The 12,028-nt window shown below is 37.9% G+C and overlaps 1 long non-coding RNA gene across 1 annotated transcript; it reads right to left on the minus strand.

The window, feature by feature from the left end:
* Positions 1 to 1,498: 1,498 nt before the first annotated feature.
* On the minus strand, positions 1,499 to 11,404 carry LOC118225131. Its single transcript, XR_004764774.1, has 3 exons — positions 11,326 to 11,404; positions 10,187 to 10,224; positions 1,499 to 1,531 (listed from the first exon to the last, which is right to left on the minus strand). It is a non-coding gene; the product is annotated as an uncharacterized LOC118225131 (long non-coding RNA).
* Between the last annotated feature and the right edge of the window lie 624 nt (positions 11,405 to 12,028).

Genomic DNA, 12,028 nt, shown 5'->3' on the forward strand with positions numbered 1-12,028 from the left:
GTGTATGTTAAGGTGTTTGTAATTAGGGAAAATGAAGCAAAAAAAAAAAAGGATTGTGCATGTGAATTTCATTTTTAAATGGACTTTCTGTCGTCCGCACTCGCTGGTCTAGAGGACTTAAACATCCTGCCGCGCGATCTGTTTCACTTTAACAGTGACGCGCTTGGGAAGAGCTGGCAACCGTGCAAACCCAAATTGCGCATGGCTTTTAAAGTCAAACATCAAAGCCAGTGCAGTTTGAAGTCATTTCATTGAAAGGGATGGACAACACCTCAGAACAAAACCTTCTTTCTTTCTTTCGTTCGTTCGTTCTTCTTTTTTTTTTACATTTCTTAATCCACCCTCCTCCTCTGCCTGTCAAAGGTAGACCATGCAGCATCCGCACCTGTGTAGGACTGAGTGAATTATTCATCTAAGCCATGGGGTGAAAAGTCAAATAAGCCCATTTTGTCAGCGGTAGGCAGCACGGACGTGATGAGGGAGCAGGGGCTGCTGGGACGGCTGCCGCCACCGCCGTCCTCACCGCCACTGCTGCAGGAGAGAAAATGAAATGTAATGAGACTCACCCTCATGCATTATTCATGTGAGAAAGATGTCTGCAAAGAAATATAGAAACACAGTGTAGATTTTGACAAGGCAGGCCTGCAATCAAACGCATTATGCTCCCCGAGGAATTGGGGAGAATACTGGTCAAAAGTAGAGGGTTATGGATGCCAGTCTAAAGTAAAGCTGATAGGTTTTCAAATGCAATCAAATTTACTTAAGCGTCTAACAGCTTAAGGAGAAACCCAACATTTACACCTACTAATGTTGCTTAGCAGGTATTTACTTTGAAATATCTGCATAGAATTGCGACTGGGGGGAAAATGTGCAGGGATTGCTTTTAAAAGGTGTAAAAACACATTATTTTTTGATAGGTGTGTATTACTCTACAAATTTACATATGTTAAGTGCAGCAAATGCAGCATGATACATCTGACTTCACTTAAGAGGATTAAAAGATGAAGTGTTTGGCACCATAAACGTTTGCTAAAATGTAATTTTTACGAAGCATAATGCCTCCATTGTAAAGGTTGATCGACGGAGAGAGGTGCCGGAAAACAGATAAAATGCACCAAATGAAACGTTGGAGTTATTTACATAAGTACAGTGGATACACTCTGAGAGCGAAGAAAAGATAAATGCTCTGGGATTGAGACCTTCACTAAAGAATACATGGAATAAAACCAATGATAAAACAAAGCATTAGCTGCAATGGGCTGGTGCAAATATGTACAAATCACATAAGCTGATTCAAGACCACAAAGGGCCAAGTAGCCAAAAGATACAATAGATCTACTGTACTGTAGTTCTGCAGTGCTATTTATTGGCCATAATTTTATGTTTTTTCTCTCAGGTTGGGCAGCAGTGTGGGGTGATGGTTAGAGAACTGAAGTAGTGTCATCAGAAGATTTCTTGTTTAATTTTGGGTGGGGTGCTGCTATTGTACCTTTGCGGATGTGACTTCATCAAAAACGCTTCAGTAATCGTCCTGAGAAAAAAATGGATAATACATATAAATGTGTCATGTATGAGATTCCCAGAATGAAGGCATATGCTCAGCAAATAAAAGACATACTTTTCCCACTCTTGGGTCCTCAGACTTTATAAACTAATGCCTATTTGAATTTGAAACATAAAGGCCTCTTGAAATGGAAGGGCTTCAAAGCCTGCTAAAGAACATTCAGGGTGTATACATTGAATACATTTCATAATGTATGTGCACCCAAACAGCCAGCAGCCAGCATTCTTCTGTGTTCCAGTAACAGTAACATACAGATAAAATTGTATCATGTTTGCAAATTTATTTAATATGGATGGAGTCAGTCAATTTATAAAAGAAACAAAATGTGGGTCTTCAGGTTGGATTAGAGCTATCAAGACAAATGTTTTTAAAGCTATTTTCAACCTTTGTTTTTGTTGATGACTGTCTTTAAACACATAATTTTAAGGTGTGACTACTTATATAGCTTGTTGGCTTTTTCTATCTGTTGCCTTCAAGCATAGAATAGAATCTGGAATATGAAATTGAATTCATTTTCCATTTCATAGATTACAGTGTACAAGCTCAAATGTAAACCGTTTTTCTTTAATATCATATTGAAGAACACTCCAATTATCTAAACTAATATTGCATTGCATTTTAATACATTTGCCTTATGCATTCATAAAAAAACCCCTTGGAAATCTTGATATGCGTATATTTATAAATCCAATTCTTACGCGGTCATAATGAAATTGTCAACATTTTCCTCATTTTCTTCGCCTTTGACAAATGATACAAACGTATCACCTGTTCTTTTAATGGAAAAAAAACCTAGCAGGAATACATCAAAATGCTATTAGGATTCTCATTCTGCGGTGTTATTTAAGGTGGGAGCCGCCTCACCCTCATCTCCAGAGCAGTGTAAAACATTCCCTGTGTGGCTGACAGCCAGGCTGGCAGTAGAGTCAGGCTGATGGAACACTCAGACCTTTCCTTCTCCCTCTTTCCTACCATCAGTCTTCCACACCAGGCTTTCTCCTCTGAATATCTCACGTTTTCTACTCATTACAACTGTTCCCGCTGAACAGAGGACACGAGAGAAGGTGCGGCCACGGAAAGTGATATTTCCTGTTAGGAGAGGTAAGGATATGATAAAGGGACAGAGAAAATGCAGCGGTATCATTGTTGCAGAAATATTCCTGCCGGAACAACCAGAAAAAAAAAAATTGTGAAAACACTTGTATTTAATCAAAAGTCCAAAGCTAAGGAAAAATGTTGATTAAATTCAGGACAATAGGCATGTGTGCGTATGTGAGTGTGTGCATGTGTACAGTATGTGTGCATGTATTTGCATGTTTTGGGAAGTCACAGCAGCACTTGCTTGTACTTGGGAAAAGAAAACTGATTTGTAGCTGTCACCTTCTGCTGAACACTAAGATCAATATTTCACCTTTGATTACATGCTCACTTTCTACACAATGGCTTCACAGTGATAGGAGCTTTTAACATCAGGGGAATGTCGGGGTCCTAAAAGATAATGGAGTTGATGGAAAGAATTTAGACCAGATTTATTCTGGTACTCATTTGGAAAATGCAGTTTTAACCAGTTTTTTTTTTTTGTGTTAGTGATGTTTTGAGAAATTTGAAAGGAAAAAAAAAACATGCCAGTGCTATTCACTGTATACATGATTATTCATAAGAATGACAAGAGAAAACAGATAAGCAGTTTATTTTCTTCTGACTTTGGCCTCCAAGTGAGCCACAAATATCCGGTAAGCAAAATATTTTATTTATGATAAACAGTTTAGCGTTGCCATTTCAAACTACTGTCAAACCCTTTCCCAGCAACTTTGATTTGCTTTGTGGGCTTTAACTCAGTATGCTCACAGACTGAGGGCAGTGCAGTGCTGTGAGACTGATGATTCTCTGAGTGCCATTTCACAGATGGCATTCAAATTCTAGATTATCACCTTCTGATGTATCACTTAGGTGCAAAACGCGGTGCGAGAAATGTGTTTGGTTTCACATTAGTTAAATGCTATTCATTTGCTGCCCTAGAGATGTGTGGCACAGTTTCTGCACTGAGCTTCAGTTGTCAATACGCAAATATGCCAACTGAGCTGTTCCTATCAGCTCTAAACTATACATGAGCATGTATAGATGTTCATTGGAAGCAGATCACCCTCTTATAATAGAACACATTTTGGATTAGACATTTCCTTATAAATGTTACAGTAATCATTGAACATCAGTAGATTGCAAGAGATATAGTGTCACTACTAGTTATTGATCTTTCTTTGACTCTTTTTTATTATAATTTATCAATGACTTACCAGTATTGAGGAAATATATGGAGAAAACTAGCAGAGAGGACTGTGTATTGTGTATTATTGCCTAGATCACATTTGCTAATTTTAACTTTTAATATATAGTTATAACAATTCCACCCTTTCAAGAGAGAGCTAGCAACCATATGCAGAGATTCATGGGGGTTTACATTAGCTCCAGGATCCAGAACTCTTTCAGTTCGAATGCTACATTTGAAACCAGCAATTGTGCCTCTCAAGCCAGAGCGGAGCCACCTGCACCTAGACAGGAAGTGCTGCAGCTTAACAGGACAGGAACCCGATGCACTGGCCCATGATACACTGACTCTTTTCTACACTGCTGGCCATAGAATACTATGGGAAAGTTAGCATTGTCTAAAAAAGATATTGCCTCAGTCAGCACGCACTCTCAAGCACAAGCTCACAGGTGGACTTCGGTCAGTAGCCCACAGATAGAGCTTGTAAATTTATCAAAACCAAATGTTTGCTTTGACTTTGTTTGGCAAGACTACATTTATTTGTCGTGAAATACTGTGTGTATACAGTATATGCCATTAAATTCAACAAAACCTTATGTTTAAACAAAGTATTGCAAACTCAATTTGCTGTTTTCATGTACTCAATCAATCAATGGTTTTTTTATTAACATAAATAATTTGTTTTTAAATACAGTATACAGTATATGCAACATAAGCACAACAGAACAAGAGGAAAAGGAGGGGGATGCTAATGCTACGTCCCAAAACCAAGAACTGTATACGTACATACACATGAATTCAGATGATTTGTAATATGGAGACTTCAAATTGGACAAAGCAGTAAGCTAAAATATAGCAGCCACTGGGCATGGGTTGAGTAATCTCTGATGAGCAAGCACATCAGTTTGTCTCCAAGAAGGCCCGTTCTGCTTTTGAGGAAATTTTTGAGGTTCGTCTTCTCTTTTGTGATTGTGAATTTTTAATTTATTATTTATTTCAGATAATAAATTTCATTAGGTAAGCCTTGGAAGCCTGCTTATTATCAGATTTTAAAAGGTGCTAGTACAAAAAAAGCAGTTGGACAAACTAATATTCATATTCAACTCTGCATCTTGTGGGTTGCTTTAATTTTGGCACTCTAGAAGTTATGGGTGAAAAATTTCTGAATGCTGTAGTAATGAACTCTTAATTTCATGGGTGAACACTCAGAAGTAAATAACATCTGATTTGCCAATTCTTATCTCTGTATTCTTTTTGTTACTGAAACTGAATGTAATTGGAGTATGGTAGGTCACTAAATCAGTGTTTGTATACAGAGAAGCATGTATACTTACAGGCTTACATGTATACTTCTAGCTTCTCTCAAGTTAGACATTTTAATAATATCCAAATGGAGGTATGACAACATTTATCATAATTTTCCATGCATAACAAAAATGCCCCTTGTGTGCAGGAGGAAGTGGAATCTGTCTCTTTTGGCTGTGTTGTCAAGTAAACTGTCCTCCTCATTTTGGTGGAACTCATAGGCAAGTGACAGCACTTCCTATTGCACAAGACGGAATTGGATGTATAAATGTTTGCCATTTTTTGTCACACAAACCTTGTGATAAATCAAAGTCTAGCATGAGATAAAATAGCAGATTTCATCTTCTTTAAGTGGCACTGTTCACAGCGTAGTTCAGCTGTGGAGCTATAAACAATGAATAGCCCATTTCCAGCATCTGGAACAGTGTAGTGTAGCTGAGATGGGCTAGCCTGAAGCACTGAACCTAGCTGAGTCAGAGCTGTGAGGCCTAATTCTGTACACTGAATAATAACTCAAAGCAAACTATTAGCAATCATTAGAAGAAAAATGACTGCTATTGGAATTGTAAATGAGAATAATTCAAAATTTCCTTCATATTTAGGGGCAGAACTTTGTGGATATTGTACCTTGTGGATATCCACCACTCAATATGCATAACAATTCAAAGCAAGTTAATGTTCACTCAAACACTGAAGCCATGTGCCTGTGTCTGTATAACTCAATAATGCAGTTATTGAGATCTTTGCATATACCATTCCTTATGAGTATGCCAGTAGTTATGGATATTAACATTAATTAGAATGATATCTATTTTGTACATATTGATATACCCGCATATCCTTTTTCATCTTGGTACTTTTAATATTTTCAAATTTGCTGCACATAAAACATTTTCCCTTGTTCTAAATGTTGATTTTGTGTCTTTTTATCAACATAGGTTATGAGCGATCTGAAATAGATTAGTATTTTTTTTTTCACTGGCATCTGTTCACAGATCCAGAATTCAATGGGAATGGCAATTACTCTAATGTCAGTATATTTTGTGGCCTTGTGAACATCAAACTGTGCTTCATGGCAGAGGAAAATGGATAATGCTTTGCTTCTGAAGGTAAGTGTACATTCAAAAGCAAGGTTTCACATTCACAGTCACATTTTACATCCCCCTCATCGTCCTCCATTCGGTAGCGGCAATCCTATGATAACGCAGTAGCGATCCTTATATCCGTGATGGCCACATTTAGCTTAATTGTGCTCAATAAAGTAAAGCATTTTAATACACACTGTAAATTTAAGACTGAAAAAAATATTGCGCCATTAAAGCACTGGCTAGAGGCAGCGCGTCCTGTCTTGACCCGGCCCGTCTCGAGGCAAACATTAGTATATATGGAAATTGCATCTTGCACAATCACAGCAAATGCAGCGGGATGGAATGGTGCTTTGTGCTTGCGTTTGTGAACAGTATACAGTAATTTACACATTGGCCTTACCTTCGAAATCTAAATGCAGTCTTAAATTTTAGATGTGAACACACTCTCAAATTATAAAAGAGTAGTAAGCTGACATGTAATTCCTCTTGTTAATTAAAGATACTTCTGGCCAAATGACTAATACATGGCAATGTAGGCTGCCCATGTGTTTGAAATAAAAAGGTCTAGACCTGATATTTCACTTCACACTCATTGTCACCCCCATGAGAACCATGTGCTACTGTAAAGACACTCCATGCACCCAAGCCAAAAACATGTCTGAGCATGCCTTTTTAAAAAGCTTCTGCAACAGGGCAAAATAATCAGTGGCCGAAACAGAAATGCATTGCAGCAGCCTCCCGGTTTTTCTGTGACTTCACCATGAGGCATCCCTCATGGAAATGGCATATACTGAAAACAGTATATTTTGAAATAAAATGCATAATCAAGGTATATGCAATCCATTGCAATAAAAAAATATATATATATATATGAATGATTGACACTTTCAGACATTGTATCCATCCATCTATCCATTATCTATACCCGCTTATCCTGGGCAGGTTTGCATGGGGTGCTGGAGCCTATCCCAGCGTGCATTGGGCGTGAGGCAGGAGTACAATGTTTACTGTATATTATAATATATTTGATTTCTGTGAGGAATGAATGGGGAAGCAGCATTATATGGATGCTGCAGTGCCTATGAGTATACACAGTTGTTTTCTATCTCAAGACACTCAAAGACAGCCTCCAAAAGAATATGAATGGCATTTGAATGAGACACGCTAAATTCTATCCTGTTTACTGACTGAATATTCAGTTACTCCTAATTTTGACACTTTAAACGCTCGTTGTGCGGCTGCAGAATCGCAGATAGGATATTTAAATCAGATTATGCTCATCTGTTGGAAAATCTTATTTACACTCATGACCAAGGCTCTCAGAGCAACAGTTATGAGGCAGTGGGCACCAATAGGGGCCTTACTGTCTGGGCTCATTCTATCACTACCATTGTCATTCAGCTAGGATAAATATTCAAAGATAATATCAAATGGTATTCAGTGCATTATAGGATATAGACGGCATATATAGAAGAGTGCATTTTACAGAGCGAAGGGTCATATTACTGCATGTCTGACACATGCACAAAATTGGCGGAAAATGACATAATGATTCAGTTCATGAAGGCGCATGTTACTGCCGATTTTCAGGGAAAATGATGGAAAGAAAAACGTGTATAAAATATTTCAAATCAAGCGTTGGAACGATGAGCACATCAAATTATCAATAGGTATGAGAAGAAGGGATGAACATGTATGCACATATGGGATATAGATGTGTGAATATTAATTTTAAAAATACCTGGGAATTTTTGTAAAAAATTTTTTAAAAAAAGAATTAAAAAAACTTATTACTGTTCCTGCCAGAACCACACAAATCAATTAAATATATAAAAATGGCAAAAGTACATACACAAACACATTTGTTATTTTTAGTTTTGAATAATATAATAGTCTTAACACACCATTTGTATGCAATGAACATGAGAATTTGTAAGTCTGTGGTCCTTTCTTGCTGCAGTGAATTCTGTAGCTCACTTCTCTGATTTTCTGATTGGGCTCATAAAGTGAGACTCTAGTTCTTGCTAGCTTTTCTGCTCTTCTTTATCCTTAAGATGATATTTCTTCATACGCCCACATGCTGTCCATAGCAGTGGAAGAAAAAGAAAATAAGGACTCGTATAAAACACAAAACCACATCCCATGCTCAACATAGTCTATTCTGCCAAATGCATTCTTCCCCTGCGCTGTTAGTCCGGTTGGTGTGATTTCTGCTTGAAGAATCATGCCTTTCCAGAACATTAATCCATTCAACAGCTTCCTAGACCAGCCCATGGCAGAACCATAAACTGCTCAATTCTGGTGAGGAAGCACAGTGCTAATGGCTGTCAGAGCCAAATTCCATTTATACATCCTTCCAGAGATCATTGATCTCTCAATTTCTTTCCAACTCTAGATCCAGGCCTGGTATGGCCACATGACGTACACCCCATCACAATGAAAGTCAAGTAATTTGCATGATTTAAATGCGACCAAGAAACATGCTTACAACTGATCAAGACTGCTATGAATAGTCATTACTTTGAACTTTGCTGAACAATTTTACTTGCCCCCTGAATAGAATAATAGACCGACTTAAAATTTCTAAACCTAATGGAAAACAGGTAAACCTTTATATGACTCATCGTTGTAATTTTTTTGCTATCAAGAAATCCAATACACCCTATCTATTATCCATGCATAACAACTGGCTGTCTGTTCATGAGAACATGTTGTTGAATGGTTTACTGGAAATTCAACATGCCTACAATATCAAGTGAATGTCCATCTTTAAATCTGTAATCTTCAATAAAGATAGCTTTTATTCTTCAACTAAGTATCCTGCTCTTTTTATGAAGCCATGACATATGTGATCAACACTATGTGTTTTGCCCCAACCAATAATTAAAAAGTATACCAGGCACACATACTTTCTAAGGCTCAAAAATGTTGCATGGTGCAGAAGTGATTTTCCGAATCAGAGAAGTCACATGATTTCATTGAAGCATCAAAATTAGTGCTTACAAGGAGGAGTGACTAAGACTTTCACTGTTGCTTTGATCTCAGCCCTCAGCTGCTAAATGCGTGCACTTAAAAAAAAAAAAAAAAAAAAAATAAAAAAAAAGACAAGGTCAATTATCTAATGGTAAAGCCCATTCCAGAGGAATTATGAGCTGCACCCGGGAAAAGTGTTATTTCTATGTACACAATCTGACTTTATTGCTTGTAATGACTTTTAATGTATTTTCACACTTAGAAGTGCTCCTGTATTCTGATAACACAGAAAATTGAATTTTGCTGCAAAGACCCAATTTCAGAAAAAAACTTTTTTTCTTTTTTCTTTTTTTTGTTCTAAAGCAATTAAATGATGGGTCTGGCCATAGACACCAATGAATGCCATGTACGCAGCTTATGCCAGTACTGATAAAGAGGTAGCAGAATTATACGCAACCAAAGAAACCCAAAGATAGACAACAGTGTATGAAGTTGTAATAAGCATGACCAAGAATATTAATTTTGCATAATGGTTTCAAGCAGACGTACTGATACTTTTTCACACGCTGGCTTCAATTTTCTTTCCGTCACATCCCCATCAAGGCTAGCCTTCAGCAGGTTGAGTTGCTGACTACCAAAAGTGCACCTGGTGCAGTGCACTCATGTTCAGTTAAGCACGAACAAGATACATTAAATTAAGTAACCTCTTCAGGTAGACATCCAGCTAATGCATAATTTTCATGAGCAACTCCTTTGCCTGAGTAACTCCTTGAATGAAGGACAATTGTTCAAGACCAAAATAAGATACAGATATGCGATGCATGAAATAGGCATTGATGAACCTTTGGGAAATGAGCACTTAATCAGAAGGAAGAACTATGTTTAAGGGAACAAAAGCAAATTTGATGCATTTAGAAGAGTCTCAATGCTTTTTTTAAACAGTAGACAGCTATGCATGGTACCCATACAATAATAATAATGTAAACAGACCTTTGTGTGCTTGATATTGGATGTACTGCAGTGTCTACCTTGGAATCCAACAGGGGGCAGCAGATGAGAGAGAGCGAGAGAGAGAGAGAGAGAGAGAGAGAGAGAGTAAGCGAGAGAGAGACAGAGAGAGGGAGAGAGAGAGAGAGTGAGTGAGAGAGATTTTACAAGAACGAGCCATTGTTTAACCAAAATTCAAACATCCTTATATGCAAGTCTGTTTCAAGCAGACATGAACATGTGAAATGCAGCCGATTCTTCGTGTATCATCCTTTGTTTTAGCCAATCTAATTTTTAACTTTCATTTACATTAACCAAGTGATCCTTCACATTTTCATTTAAAGGTGCAACAATAAAAACAAAGGGTTTAAATGTAAAGTTTAACAGGAGCACAAACACATTTAAATTGTCAGCACTGCTTTTAAGTGAAAATGAATTAAAAGTTCAGACCAAACTAATAACTTTAGACAGGACGCCCTTGACATGGCGGGCTCAGGGTACCAGACATGCAGGTTCCTCTTTGATGTGCTATTGAAAGAAAAATGATATAACAAACAGGAAATTGTGCTGAGTAACTATTTTCACTGTAGTGGAAATTCAGATGTAGGTAGCTGCAGACTCTGCTGCCCATTTTCATACAAGACACTGAATACTTTCCTCCCATTGAAGGGAAAAAGTAACCAGATGTCTAAACATTCAGCTGAATGCGGCTTTTATTTGAGTTTTGGCAATCTTACAGAAAACCAGTAGACAAGTTTAGCTGGAAGTGTTTTTCCACCACATTTACATAATTTCATGCATATTTTATACTCTTGCAGTACATCTTTTAGTAGTGGTCATATTTAATTTGGGTATTTTGTAAAATGTGGCATTTGTTTTAATAAATTATTCGGTTGCTACACTACCACTGAGAGGTTTCAAGCACATATTAAGCAAATGCTACATCCAAGTATTAGTCTTTAAAAGCAGCACATGCACATCACGTTCTTTATTAAAAATGCAATATTACATATATGTGTTGCCATTATTGTAATTATTATTTCATAAAGCAATGTTATTAAAGGCAGACTTCATGGGAGTGGGTTTAAAGGCCACCCCTCCCCCCCCAGCCCCCCCTCACGCCCCACACACCTCACCCCTACCTGAAGTTCCTCTGGCACTCTCCGTTAAGCTGTGATCCAACTCCATCTTAAAAGCACAGACAGATATGAAACGTGAAACCTTGCACAGTGCAAAAAAAAAAAAAAAATGCTCAGTTGATATTAGAAAAAAAAGCCAGCATAATCCCAATGGAAAATAAAAATTCAGCACTGAGCCAATTAAAATTTGCCAGAGAGCAGTGCATCTCCTCAAAATTAGGGGGATCGTCAGATTGAGTTTTTGAGGAAACAAAAAAAAAAAAAACGTGGCAGGAGCCTCAGGCTAGCAAACTTGAGTTGGCCCATTACTCTGGCAGTTGTCTGCAAGTGTCTTTCACTCTGAATGCATGTAATGATCTCTCCCTCGTGACAAGTTTATGTTTTAATTTTTGGGCCTGTGTGAGAGAGAGGAACATTTGTGGAAAAAGCGGGGACGTTCGGAACGTCTGTGGTCAGGCTCTTTGCCAGCAGGGTCCATGATCACCCGCTCTCAGAGCATTGGAAGTGCACCTTATTCATAACCTACATATCCCCGGCTATTAACTTCTGGGCTGCTGCCAAGCCAAACTTCTCAACCGTGCCAGAAACTAATGCCCTTTTTGATATGTGGTCTAGGAACCACTGAGGGTGTTACAGGTCCACTAAACCCCGATCTATCACCGGGATTTCCATAGCCTATATGTGTCTTTACGCTTGACTGTATTCC

Source organism: Anguilla anguilla, chromosome 4, assembly GCF_013347855.1.
Source record: "Anguilla anguilla isolate fAngAng1 chromosome 4, fAngAng1.pri, whole genome shotgun sequence".
NCBI classification, from domain to species: Eukaryota; Metazoa; Chordata; class Actinopteri; order Anguilliformes; family Anguillidae; genus Anguilla; species Anguilla anguilla.